Genomic DNA, 13,461 nt, shown 5'->3' with positions numbered 1-13,461 from the left:
GCCACGCGTGCTCGACTGTGCCAACTCACAGAAGCATATCAGTGTTACAAATAAAGCAGCTGGCTGAGTCGTGCCTGTTTTGAGTTTACCTAACGTCTACCTAGGGTTTACCTAACGTCTGCTGCCTATATATGGGCGCGTGTGGAGTGGAGGAGCGCTAACCCCCCTTCCTTGACCAGACTAGTAATTTACCCCTCTGGGGTGATGGAGGGAAAGAAAGTTGAGTGCTGGAGAAGAAAAGGGAGGCAAAGGCAAGCAGAAAAGTTGTAACCCAGATAGAAAGAGCGCGCTCACGTGCATGTGGATTCTTTAGACTTGATAAACTGGCTGCAGAGCTGGTGAATGTCAAGCTGGAGCTTCCCAAGCAATCCATGCCAAAGGATTGTACCTGGAAATCTCATATGGCAAGCCTTACATGCACCCTTCAAAACAAGTGACAGTGGAAGTAATTAATTTTGCTGGTGCTCAAGTGCAGCTAATTGCTTCTGTCTTTGTAAAATGTAACGCCGTGAATTGTTAGTCTTAGACAGCAGATGTGTCTTTGTTTGCTTTAGATGTAGCAGCGAAATTTAGCAATTCATCCCAATATTTCCAGATTGGGGTAGTTTAGGCCTTTGTTTGATGTTTAACCAATAATTCTCAAAACACCTAAAAATAACTGCAATGTTTAAATTTTGATTCTGAGGCTCTTAAATCTACAAAACCTTTAAGAGGACATTGTTGTCTCAGATTTCTTTTCACAGTAGTAAAAGTAACTCAGTGTAATCTCGCCAAAGATCTTATAGAAAATGAAACTATGTGTTATGTGTTCTGGTACCTATGAGTGCACAGGGGCTTGTTTGAATCGTAGTGCTGACTGCTTTCATGGTGTTCTTGCATGCTTCTGCTTCAATGAGTAGCTGTATACAGTCATGACAAGCTCTCAGTTTGATCTGGGAAGAGACACAAAACCCTTGGGGTTGTGTCAGGAAAGTCACCTGATATTAAAAACAATCTGGCAAATGAGAAAGCGGAAAAATGTTGCATTATTTTACAATTTTTTGGCAAATAAATAATATTTTGCTGGGGTGCATTGGCTACAGTTTTGTCCCAACTTCAGCAGTTCTCTCTGGCATGTTGGATATGAACTTCTGTGCCAAATTCAAATTGATAGTGAGGTTTCTTTATGATGCTTTTTGCAGCTTTTGTCTCTTTGTCTATCTGTTAGCATCTCCATGAGGAAAGTTTAGCCACAGAACAAGCAACATTTGACTAAAATTTTCATACTCTGGTGATACTGCACGTGATTATCTCCACTTGAACCAACATAGAAAAAGAAACTGCGGCATCCTCTAGTTATTAGTGGTCCCACATGTGTCAGGCCATTTAAACTGATGACCGTAAGCATTTGCTTAAGTGGCTGAATTAAGCCATTGAGACAGAATTACATCATGATAGCATAGGAGCACTTACCATCCCCATAAGAGATTTTTTTGTCCTCTGTTTTCACAGACAGACACACAAAGTCGAAAGGAAACATACGCAATGTTTATTTGTCTGGTTACACAAATAGAGATTCCTTAAGTACAAAACAGACGGTGTTTTACATCCTGAAATGCAGCTGAGGAGTGTCACATCAGATGACTAATGCTGAGCATTGTCGCACATTAACAGCAGGCCCCTTCCCATGACTCACAAAGAACGCCTCGGCACGGAGGGGAGAGGCTTCTCCTCTCTGGAGGGTTGAAACAACAGCAAATCAAGAGCAGCGCCTTACATAAACAGTGCAGCTCTATAACATATGGAGGGGCTATCCATCAGGAGGCTGAAAGACATGAAGGAAACAGGAAAGAGTTTGGAGAAGGAGGCCATGAAAAGAAAACCGTGTGCTTGTGTGTGATCAAGAATCTTTTGATTGTAGCCAAATGTCAAAGTTACACACACTTATAGTGAGGCTGTGAACTCAGCATAAATCAGAGGGTAATTTCTCTGTTAAGTCACAGATCAGGTTTCAGATACCAGGACGTGAAAATGAGACAGGCTTTTTTTCCTGATAATGTTCTTCTTTTGAGTGGATGGTGTGTATTTGCCTGCGTGTGCTTGTGTGTCACTCTCGCTGTCAGATGGTTTGTGTTGAACCTTTGTCAGGCAGACTGATGTAAATGGAATGATGAGGTCAGTGTTTCAGTTCATGCCAGGCGTACTTTGACATGACACATATACACTGATCCGCCATGACATTAAAACCACCTGCCAAATATTGTGCAGGCCCTCCTCGTGCCGCCAAAACAGCTCTAACCTGTCGGGGCGTTGAGATGGGACCTCTGGGGGTCCTTGAAGTGTTTGGCACTGAGACGTGGGCATTTTCTCTTTTGTGTCCTGTGGATTGCAGCAAGGGGCCTCCATGGATCAGATTTGTTTTACAGCCAGGTCAGCACCTTGGGATCTTTGTCCTGTTCCTTAAGCTGTTGCTTAATAGTTTTGTAATAGTTTACTGGGGGAGGCTGCTGCTAATGTAGTGCAGTACTTTTGCTGTGGGAGAGTGTGCTTAGTCATTCCCCTAAACAGATCAGCTCTTGTGCCAAAGTAACATTCAGATGAATGCCAGGATCCAAAAAAGCTTTCACACTGTTCTTGCTGTTGGTTATCATTGCACATTGACCTTTTTTCCACATAATAATCCAAGGCCTGTACTGTCACCACGCAAAAGTGACACTTCAGGGATATCAATCTGTCCAGTTGGGAAGCATAAAGCATGCAAGCTTCCAAACTGAAAGCGAGAACATGCATTGTGAAGAGGCAACAACATGAGAGCCCCCAAAAAGAGATTCAATTAATGAGTGGAAGAAGACAGAAACCCAATGAAGTAGAAATACTTCTGCAGCGACAGCAGCAGGACCCAAATCTGCTCCTTGTTGTAAAGAGGAGCAGGTGGAGCACTGCCAGACCCTAGAGTGTGTATTTTTCTGACCACATGTCAGAAGCAGACTCTGATAAGGGTAGCATAAGGACCGGGCATCCCTGAGTGGGACACCAGACCTGGCAGTTCTGCCACTGGCGTCCTGTTCTAGTGATAGCAAGTTCACATTGAGCAAATGTGACAAACGTGAAGGAGTCTGGAGAAACTGCGGCAAAAGTGATAACGCCTACAAATCGCACAGACCTTTTTCTTTAAGAGACCAGCACAGAAAACAGGAAAAGAGCAAAGCAGGGGATGCTGTTGATGCATTGAACAGCATCTGTTTATTTGATTTACCACAGCCCATTAACACTGCCAGATAGATGAATGGTTCCATTCATCTATGTTATCAGATATAGGGTAAGGGGAGCGAAATGTTAAACAGCAGATTTATTGTTCCTCCATGGAAACATATTGCAGTTAATTTTGTTTCAGCTTCATTACATTTAATCATCTGGACTAAACCTCAACACAAAACGTCTGTTACATGGTGCCAGACTTTTTTCTCTTGCTCCTTAGCTTTAGGTTTTCAGCACAGTCTCCTCATCCTTGTTTCACCTGAAGTTTTTGCAGACGCTCATATAGCAGAGATAGAGCCAACGTTAGTACTGTAATTCATGTAGAGTCATCAGGTCCCAGCATGCAATCTGAAGTCATTCAGCTCCCTGAGTTGTTAGAGAAACACCCAATCAGACATCCTGATGATGATGAGTCCATCTCTGTCATCACCACAGTGTCAGGATTGAGGTGACCAGATGGAGGCGATTATAATGGGAAAATCACCTCATTCACATACTGACATCATCAGAGGTCTTTGAATAGACATCAGCCTCATGAACCATCTTAACCAATAAAATAGTGTTTAACACTAGAAAGCAGACGCAAGCCCTCACGGTTCACTTCTGTTATCTTACAGGGTTTTCTTCTCTTGGTCAGAATCTGAGCGATGAGTTTGGTGATGTAACAGTGACATCTATTTTGGTTTGTTTAGCTCATTCAGTCAGCGACTGTGTCTCTCCTGTGTGTAAGCATGCAAACAGGAGACTGAAGGGGCTTTTTTAATGAAGCATCTGTGGAGTGGTTTGTGTTAGTCTCTCCTTTGGCCACTTATATTTGCTCAGGTGCTAAAAATGTCCATCAATCTGTAACCACACCACCTGCAAACGTAGCTCTTGGCCCTTTTCCAAGTAAACTGTGGTGCAATGCATAAGGACTGAGAATATAATCGCCTCAGATACAGGAAATTGCTCTCAAATGCACAGGCGTAAGAAGACAAATGTTGACAAGAGGTAGCCAGAAATTACTCATAGGAGAAAGTCTAAGGTGACACTTTTTCATGATTCTGTATTAATCTTTTTTTTGTTTTTACAGGATACGAACACAAAATATCACGAGAAGGTGAAAGGCTCGAACGTGTGAGAGGAAAAACATATGAGTCTAGTTTTGTTTGTAGCCTCTCTGCTCATAATATGCAGTCTGATCTTCTTTTAACCCACAGTTATAAAAGGATGCACTTACATTTTCGTGTCTTTTAAGAACCCATGCAGTACTCACTTTAGTGGAAAGGTTTTAAAAATGAACTCTTGAGTCTTGCAATTTAGTGAACCTCTATGAGAAGGAACATACTTCAAATCAGTGCTTCCTGCAAATCTGTTTCACTTTATCAGGGTTTGTGTTACATCTTCATAGACCAAACCTCATCTATTCTAATCTGATCATCAGTCCACTGCACATTTCTTCAGATTTGGGAAATGTGTTCTCAACCACTTGTGCAATATAATGACATTTCACTCCATGCACCACCTGCTGGAGTATTGATGACCAAGTGATAATATTCATGATACCTACAAAAACAGGGTTGGACAAGGCAACACTGTTCCACCACCTCTGGCATCTTGGTGTTTTGCACTGACGTTTTTTCTTTGCCTTGGTAGGTTGTTTGTTCTAAAATATGCCCACTTTGTCTCTGCAGACTTTGAATGCTCATTTTTATAGAAAGGGGTACCTCAGTACCTCACATGTCTACTTTCACCTCACCACGTAGCCTTTTACAGGGTCACAAGCACATAGGTTCACATGCTTTTTAAAGTTTAGGCTATGAGTTATTACTCAGTTTCATTTAAGTTTTGTCCATAATTGTAGGTTTACATCACAAGAATTTGTGGATTTGTGTATCTAAAGTCCCATCAGGAATATAGCGATCGTGTCATCAGCAGAGGGAGACAAATGGACCCTGACCAGTCTCATGACGAGTCCATTTGAAGCCCCGGTTGTTAAAGTGTGACTAAAACAAAAAAATCTGCTGCTGGAGAAAACACAAAGAAACAAGACACTCACTGAACCTACAAGGACACAATAACAGACTTAAACATCGACCCAGAAATATTTTTAGTGAGAAGTATTTCTACCTTAAATCCCCATTTTAATATGAAGCTGTGGCCTAACGGTGAAACCCAGCATACGTAATATGAGACTACACAGATTTCTGTGTTAACATGCTTATTTCAACAAGCTTTTTTTTTATTGATTATAGCCTGAGGAATACATGTCACCACAACACTCAGGTCATAAGAATAACAGTCATCACATCATAAGTTATTCCTCTCATCATCATCAAGCCATGATGTGTAACATAGTACTTAAGGCTTGTGGAACAACAGTATTTCATAGTGACTGAAATGCCTGAAAAACAGGATAAAGCGAACATATCAAACAGTAGGATTAGTAAATACAGGTAAACAAACCATCACTAGAATCTGTTTTTAATCCTGCATGCATCGAAAATATGCAAAGACTTTTGTAACCAGCTCACAAAGAAAGATCCAGTATATAAGGCAAAACAGAGTTTGAACAGTTCTAACATGTTTGAAAGTCAATATTTGGAATAACCACCTTTATTCTTCAACACAACTTGAACTCTCTGAGGCAAATGTTCCCAAGTGTGTTTCGGGTCATTGTCATGCTGAAATATTAAGATGCTGACAGTCCAGTGGGTTCTAGATGTTACTACAAGATTGATCAAAATGTTGGACACTGTACAATTCATCACTGATATGTTGCATTAGCACTGACTGCAGCTGTTAAGCTGTGCATGGCTGTCTGTGTTCACATGTGGTTTTCTATCCTTTTTCACGCTTTTTCACATTTTAATTTACTTACACACACAAACATCATGTAAAGTGCTCCATGTTGAACACACCACATTACTACTTACTGCTTTAAAACTACTTTGTTGTGTTTTTGAATCGCTTTAACGCCATACACACAAGCTACTTTTTTTAATGATAATGGCTTATATGAGGACATCCTGAGAACATTTTAAACTGGGAGCAAAGACTTTTTAAACACACTTTCCACCACCATTGTGTTTCTTACTGTGCCCTGCATGTGTCAGCTTCTTATCGCTGTAATGAATGCTGCCTAAATGGCGCTACAACAGAGAGGTGGCAGGTCCTGCAGGTCACATGATATTGTACAGCCACACAACATCTTAGCATATCACATCTAGTGAGCCGCGACTGAACACATTCCCTACATATAGTACAAAAATTATTTATGCACAAGACATTCACTGTTGTCTTAACTGTGGTGAAATGATATAATCTGACTTTACTCTCGATTAAAACACATTACAAAAATATGATAAAGAAAAACACTCAAATGTGACTGAAGTGAGAAACTCCTGATGCTGCAGGACTCTGATGGGGAACCACCACAGCTTAAGCCCAGTCTTGGTGGATGGATGTGTTCACACAGGAAGAACGCATGCTACTTCTGTGGTGGAACTACAGTATGTGTAGCACTGTGCATGCCTACTTTTACAGATAAGTTGAGTGTCGAGGTAACATTTTACTTCTACCTGCAAACTTCAGCGCAGGCCAAGTTATGTTGAACCTGTGTCATTGTTATAGAGCCCCTTTGTTAAAGTTTAATCTGCTGCATAGAGAGCAGTGCTACAAAATGACTGTATTTAAATATATTTATGTAAGATAATGTCATATAACTTTTCTGAATTTAATTGACTTTCTCCAAAATACCAACTGCCTCAGTATACCAGATATACTTTTTATTGCTTTATGCGTCAGTCAGTAGATTATCTGTCCTTATTTATCCCATCCTTGAAGTCAAGTAGTTTCAAGTATGATTATTCATTTCCTCTGAGAGTATATTTACTGAATCCAAAGGGTCAAAAAATTACATAAAAAGGTAAGTAAGTAAGTAAGTAAACTTTATTTATTAAGCGCTTTTCACAGACAGACAATCACAAAGCGCTGTTCACAAATATTAAAATATTAAAATAAACAATAAAATCAACAGACATTATATACAATGTAAAAGATCAAATGTAAATAATGTAAAAAATATAAAATATGTAGATCAACAAAAGGCTTGTTTGAACAGAAGAGTTTTTAACTGTTTTTTAAAAGAATCCACAGAGTCAAGCAAACGTAATTGTAGTGGTAAACTGTTCCACAGCCTTGGTGCAACAGACTGAAAGGCTCTGTCCCCTTTTGTCTTCAGTCATGTACGGGGAACAACTAAGAGACTCTGAGTCTGTGAGCGGAGATGACGAGCAGCAGTGTATTTTATAAGAAGCTTGGATAAGTAATCTGGAGCCTGGCCATTTAGTGCTCTGTATGTTAAAACAAGAATTTTAAAGCAAATTCTAAACTCTATTGGGAGCCAATGTAAAGAATATAAGATGGGAGTGATGTGAACACGCTTGGTAGAGCGAGTTAGTAGTCTGGCTGCTGCGTTTTGTATTGTCTGGAGGTGAGAGAGAGATGATTTATCCAAGCTAGTAAACAGGGAATTACAGTAATCTAAGCGTGATGACACAAATGCATGAATGAGTTTTTCCAGTTTAAGGCTACTGTTAAAATATGTAGCCTTCATTTAGGTTTAAGGCCAGCACACAGATTTGCCAGAGATAAAAAAAAAAAAGAAAAAGAAAAGAAAAAAAAAGTAAAAACAGAGAAACAAAAATAAATAGACAAAGAAAACATCAAAGATTCGTGCAGTTAGCTGCATTAGTGCCTGATGTAGCACAAATGTCATCTTAAACACCGAGACCTATGTAGAAAATTACCTTGAGACTTCAGTCTGAACCACTCCGGAGGGCCCGGCCCTCACTGTCCCTTAAATGGTTTTAAAAGGGGCCCTTAAATGGTATGTCCTTGAGCCTAACGCTTATAGCTTCCAAAGAGTTCTCTAGTTCAGGATCCAGATCAAGATGAAATTGTAGTGACAATGTCTGAAATCAACTGAAGAAAATACCTTTGCATTAAGTTGCTCCAGTGAAACATGGCTGCAGATCAGTGCTGCCGTTTGGACTCCAAGGATACAAAACAATATGTTCAAAGAACAGCTCTTTTTCTGGTTTACTAATTTCTGTACAAACACTGATCCAGAAGTATGAAAAATGAACCTTTGGTAGTTTTATACTATAGTTAATTAGTAACAGTTGAACAACATTCGTCACAGGTCACTTGAAACCTAATGCACAAAACATAAGCAACTCAAATGCAACTCTCTGGCTTTGCTGGGAAATAAACAACCTGCTGTCCTCATGATCCCAAATTATCAAGGCCCAGATCATAAAAGTCCACCAGCTGTCAGCGTCGTCTTGACCCATAGAAGTTGGCGTTTTGTCCACCGTGTTGGCTTGGTTGCTCTGGGGCGACTGAAACTCTCTCAACATCGAACATTTCGCACTAAAGTCGAGCTTTCAGTGAATATTAGTAATTCTCCAACCTCCACACTGCAATAACCACACACACCCGAAATCTTGGCTGATTGTGACCTACACCCGTTTTCACACCTTGGCTCGTGTGATTAGGTGGAGGATTATTAGGGGGTCCATTGTCTCTCTTGGGGGGACACTTCCACTGGTCTTAAATCTGGGACTCTCCACCTTTTGACCCTAGAACTGAAGAAGCTTCTCTGATGAGAGGTGAAACGTCTTCAAGCAACTTAAAGAAGTCCAGGTGCGTTTCTTTTCAGGCTCCTCAGACTTCGATGACCTGGATGACTGAGAACCTTCACAGACAACCACACACACACTTTTTCTTAATAACTGCTGTCACATTATTATCTCCACCTAAACACTTCCATCATACTACACTATGGGTGTCACTGCACTTTCACTGAAATGATACCAAGCTGCAGGAACACAGACGACGAGCTATTGCTCCACCATTTGCGTCACGTGACCCAGCCCACTGAGATTGCCTAATTTCTTAGAGGGGTTTATTTCGAAAGTGACGCTGATGCTTTTGGTAGAAGAGTCAAAGGTTTTTGCTGTTAGCAAAAGCTGTGCCTGATTTCCATCCTGCGAAACTCAAAACAACATGTGTTTACTCTGTTCTTTGGCACTGAGTAAGCGCAACATTTGAAACTGATCCCTGTTTCCACACATGATGAGGTTTTTTTGCATTTGTATGCAGAGTTAAAGCTACAGAATGAGCGGATAGATTTGAATATAAGTGAGTGTGATAAGTAGCTTTATAGGATGGTTAACTGAAATACAACACAAATTAAACAGAAATGTTTTTAAAGGCCTTTGTTCTCATAACGTGCACGTTTGAGCCACACAGCATCTGACTGTTAGAGTGAAAGGATGCTTCTGTGAGCGACCTGTGCAATGACTGCACCTCCGCAAACACGGTAATTGCACTGATTCCCGTGAGAGGGGCTGTTTTTGTCTCCTACCATGTTTGGTTTCCCGAAGCATCGGCCAACAAAGTGAGAAAGAAAATGGTATTTTCTCCAAAAATATTAGAGAAACAAATATTGGGTGTCACGATGATGGCATGAATGAGGAAAGATCTGTTAGTCCTGCCAAGACTCAGTGCTGAAGTAAAGATATGGAAATTATACGAATGCGCTTGTTAAAACATTTCGTCAGCGCCTGTGTTAATGTTAATTAAACTTGTTTAAGCGTACGTCACTCATACATTGCATCAGCATTTAAAATATTTTAATGTTTAACAGTGAACATAGTCGTTTAGTAACAGATCTAGCTGGCAGAAGTAGCCAGGCAGTGAAAGAGGAGTTTTGTCCTTGTACCTGCGATTTGCTTTTTTTTTTTTTTACCTTTGGATCAGTTGTGATTAACCTCCTAGGACCTGTCGTCCACAAATGTGGACATCACATTTTGGGTTGTCTAGACCAAAATACTACATTTTGCTCTACAAGGATGTGATATCCACTTATGGGGGCATTATGCTGCCACTGTTCTATCTACATTTAAAGCGAATCCTCATATGTGGATCTCATTTTTCTCAGAAACAAAAATAAGGTAAAAAAAATAAATAAATAAATCACGCAATTCTTTGTTTTTACATTAATCAGGTCCTAATCAGCCCAAATAGCAAAGAGAAATTAAAAATGCATGCAATGGAAGTGTTCAGGTCTTAGGAGGTTAAAGCTGGGTTAAATTAGTGCTCCCCAGTCTAGATTCATAGCTTGTCCAACGACCGTTATCTCTTCCCACTCTGATACTTGATTGAGAACGTAAACATATAAAACCCTTGTCTCCAGCGCAGTGCTGTGTGTACAATGTAAGTTAAATGTGTGCATTGCTGGTGCATGCCAGACCCATGACTGCGAGGCGTCTGATTTTTGAATCGCATCCAAAAGAATTTAACCACTTTGCAGAAAGAGGGAAAGGAGGGGGGAGAAAGGGGGGAAAAGTCAGCGATTGGAGAGAAAGACATGAGACAACTGGTCTGAGCTGCCACTCAAACCCTGGCAGCAGAATTTATGAGGTCCGCTTGTGGTGCATACCTGCAATATGTCCTCTGCTCCTGACCATACATAGAATCAGGCGCAATCGCACAGCTATGATATAAATATTGAGTTGAGACGTTTTGGCAGCTCGGACTGTGACCTAAATGCTGAAACTATGAACGGTGCTGATGGCTGTTTCTTAGAAGCAAAAAGGGAAAATAAAACTAATGAAGTTAGTGTAATCTTTTTATAGACTATCTGAGCTGTCTGCTCGGCTGGGCCATTAATCACAAACAGTGACAGAATGGCTTCGTTTTTTAGTTTGACTTTCAGCGTTACGCTCGAATTCTGGGATGTTGTTCTGTGGCAGCTCTGATGGGGAGCTGTGGCCATGGACATGCTTTGCTGTTGTTAGTTTTATTGTTTGGTTTCTTCTAGAAGCTTTTGACTTTGTTTCATGTATTTAAAAAAAATACTTTGTTGGTTTGGCTAGATTTTATAGATGTATCACATTTACAAACAGCCAATGTTCAGACATATGGGACAAGATCTTGAGCTCTGGCCCAGCTGTCATTTTATGGGGTACACCTTACTAAAACTTACCGTCATTGAGGTTAGACGGTCTAGTAAATGAATGCGGGGAACACAGATGGACTGACAAAAACAACAAGGTGACTGGGTGGGTTTTAAACACACAGAGCTAATTTCTTAATTGTACACAGGTGAAACTCTTGTGCACACGCTGAAGTTTGCAAGGGTGGGGAAGAATAATACAAGGGCAGGAAGTAAAAACACAGCATGACACACAGGAAAAGTAATCCTTAAAATTAAACAGCGTGCAACTGCAGAAAAGAGACAAGAAACAAAAACAGAGGTTTGATCGTAGAATGGGTGTTTCTAAAGAGCTCATTTTAATTCAAGTGTGCTTCAGTAATCGCACGCTAACGCTGCAGCCTGAACTTTCTTCTCTCCTAGATTTTCCATGATCAGCTGTAAGTGGTATAAATGCAAAATGGAAGTGTTTAGGAAGCACAGGACCTTAGGCACAATGTGACAAATCACATAAAGCTACACAGCATGGTCTCTGAGAGCTGAGATGCATAGTGTGTAAAAGTCACCAAAGCTCTGCTGACTCAATAACTGCATATCTCCAAACCTCCTTTGACATTAGCATCTGGACAAAAACGCTCATTGAAAAAGCTTGATGGCCTAACAGCTCCCATGTAATGATTAGGTGCTCCAATACTTTTGTCCACATAGTGTATTTGAGTGCCAGCTTTAGTTAGAGCTGTTTGAATCATCCATTGAATACTAAGGAAAGATGCTTCAGTGCTTCCTAAAATAATCTCTTTAGCACAGATTGCACTATGCCATCCTTTATGAAAGGAAAAGATGCTGTGCCATAATTTAAAGTGAAACACTAACTGAAAATCAATAAACAGATTAATTATGAACGTCCCTCTACTCCTATAAAATCCACTTTTTATTGAGGTGTTATACTTCATGTGAGAAACAAAATAAATAAAGGTTATGAGCTGTAATGAAAAAATTGACCACAACTCAGTTTGCATTTGTTACATGTCTAATAATGTGCCTTCAGGCACTAAAAGCCTTAATAAAGGTTATATTACAATTACTGACATGACAACCAATTAATCTCAGTGTTACAATGTTTCCATTTCACTTTACTGGCAAATTCGTTCTTATTTATTTAAATTATAAACTTTGTAATAAGGTGCTATTTTTCACTATTGGTTCACTTTTATGTCACTGGCATGAAAGCGATAGATAGACAGGGAAAATATCTAAATTAGCTTTTTGTAGGCCGTCTTTGTGACACTGTAGTTGCAGCTCAATACCGTTGACAGCAATTACAGCCTCAAGAAATTTTAACATCTAAGATCATCTTAAGCTTCTTCAATTTGGATTGCTGCACAGCCACTTCCTGACCTCTCCAGAGATGTTTAATCGGGTCCAAGCCTGTGCTCTAGCTGGGCCACTCAAAGACATTCAGAATGGAATCTTGTGCTTATTGTTGGCAGATGAACCTTTGCCCCAGTTGAGGTCAAAGCACTCTGGAGCAGGTTATCATCATAACCTAAACATTCTCATAGTTTCTGCTGCCAAAGAACATCCCCACAGCATGACGTTACCACTATGCTTCATCTAAAAGGTAAAAGGATGGTACTGGCTAGATGATGATCGGTTTCTGGTTTCCTCAAGACATGACGCTTGCCATTCAGGCCAAAGAGTTTAATTTTTGTTCTATAAGAGCAGAGAAATTTATTTCTCATGATATGAGAGTACTTCAGGTGCCTTTTGGTAACTCCAGGCGGGCTGTCATATGACGCACACGACAGCCCGCCTAGGGTTTGCCACTCTTTGCCACTCTTTTACCTTTTCTTTCAATTTTTCTCTTTAATTTTGGAAATTGTTAGTGTTGAACTGGTAATTAGTACAGCAAATAATAAGTATATATCTACACAGCAGTTTTCACAAGTTTAACCACTGTCCAGCAATATTTATGCAGCTTGATATAACCCAGCTGGTGGTACTTGATTAAACACCTAAACTTTTCTGCAGTAATCATTGATCATGTGGGTCTAATGGTCTGTCTGTGTAAATGTGCTCCATATTTACTCTATGAGTAATTATTTTCACTGTTATTTGTAGAGTAGACAAATCAGCGGAGACTTAAAGCTGTCATTTTTTGTGTGTTCAGAGATAGAGGTTCATTATCTGTGGAGGTCTCCGCAGACATCGAGCCAAAAACATGACCTCACTGTACTGTG

Source organism: Perissodus microlepis, chromosome 10, assembly GCF_051167445.1.
Source record: "Perissodus microlepis isolate ML-2025 ecotype Zambia chromosome 10, ASM5116744v1, whole genome shotgun sequence".
In the NCBI taxonomy this organism is placed as follows: Eukaryota; Metazoa; Chordata; class Actinopteri; order Cichliformes; family Cichlidae; genus Perissodus; species Perissodus microlepis.
Note: the sequence above shows the minus strand (reverse complement) of the source record.